We start from the raw sequence: 1,360 nt of genomic DNA on the forward strand, positions 1-1,360 counted from the left end.
ACCCCTGAACAAAACTGTGATTCTCCCTCTCCCAGCAGCCACAGCTGCTCAGCTCCAGGAACTGCACGGGAACGAGGTCGCTCTTTTTCTTCTTCTTGGAGTGATTGAACGCAGTCGTTGGTCTTTCCCTGTTGTCCGTGTGACAGTTGTGGAAGAACAGGGAAATAAAGAACCCTGAGACATCGGCTGCCACGTGGCAGCAGCCTTTTCTCTTCCTCCCAAAACAGTCTTGTAAAAGCCTTGCTTTTAAGAGTGACTGGGGGTGGTTTAGTTAGGCTAGAGTCACGACAGTGGTCTCGAGCTGCAGCTGTAGCAGGTCTGGGACTTAACTAGGTATCTTAACTAGTACCGGGCTCCTCAGCCTCCCAAGGGCTAGGACTGCAGGCTGGAGCCACCACACCTGGCTTTCAAGGTAAACCACATTCATTTACTCAGTAGAACTTCCCCACTCCTGGAGAACCACAATAGGCATTAGTGGCTGTCTTTAACCCCGGTTGGTAAAAGTACCAAAGCCTTTCTTTCCTCTCAGAGTACCTCTCCTACTCATCTTGCTTTGAAAATAAAAATAAAAGTATCCCTAAGGAGTACTTGAGCTGGGTCTTTTAACTCACCAAACATTTTAACAACCTCTTCCTCCTCCCCTCCTTCACTAGCTCCTCCTTCTCTCCCCCTCTTCCTCCTCCTCTTCTCCCTCCTCCCCCTCTTCTTTTCTCTCTCCTTTCCCCACATCCAAGAGGATGGGGTATCCAAGTAGGCCATAAGAGGTGGTTATTGGAATCCCCGGAGCTTCAGTTACAGGCAGTTGTGAGGCACGGAGTGCAGGCACTGGAAATGATTTTAGTCTTCTGCAAGAGCAGCGAGCATACTATTGTAGGTATTTCTCCTGTAAGAGCTCTTAAAAAATGGGGTAAGGACCCCACACTCAGGGCTCAGGAACGGCGACCCCAAAACACCACCAAGACTCATACTTGATGCAATCAGCAAGAGGTTCTTTTATTCAGCGCTGGGCGAGACTCATATCCCACGCAGGGTTAGAGGAGTCTGGCCCCAAGCAATAATTTAAACAGGTTTTTATACCCACACAGTTGCTAGGGAAAAGGGGAAACTAAGGCAGGGGAAAGTACGGTGTAGTCTCTGATTGGTGCTGGCTTGTGCCAGGGTTCAGAAGCAGGTTAGCCACCTGGCAATTGTTTGCTACCTCATTTTTCTTTTTTCCTGCCAGGCCACTTTGGTCTCTAAGCTCTGGGAGCTGGTCTCCTATTCTATGTTCTGGGAGCTGGTCTCCCATTCTGCTATGTTCTTGGAGCTAGTCTCCCATTCTTCTAAGTCCTGAGAGCTAGTCTCCCATTGAGTTCAACTA

The sequence above is a fragment of the Mastomys coucha genome, unplaced genomic scaffold (genome assembly GCF_008632895.1).
Source record: "Mastomys coucha isolate ucsf_1 unplaced genomic scaffold, UCSF_Mcou_1 pScaffold3, whole genome shotgun sequence".
In the NCBI taxonomy this organism is placed as follows: domain Eukaryota; kingdom Metazoa; phylum Chordata; class Mammalia; order Rodentia; family Muridae; genus Mastomys; species Mastomys coucha.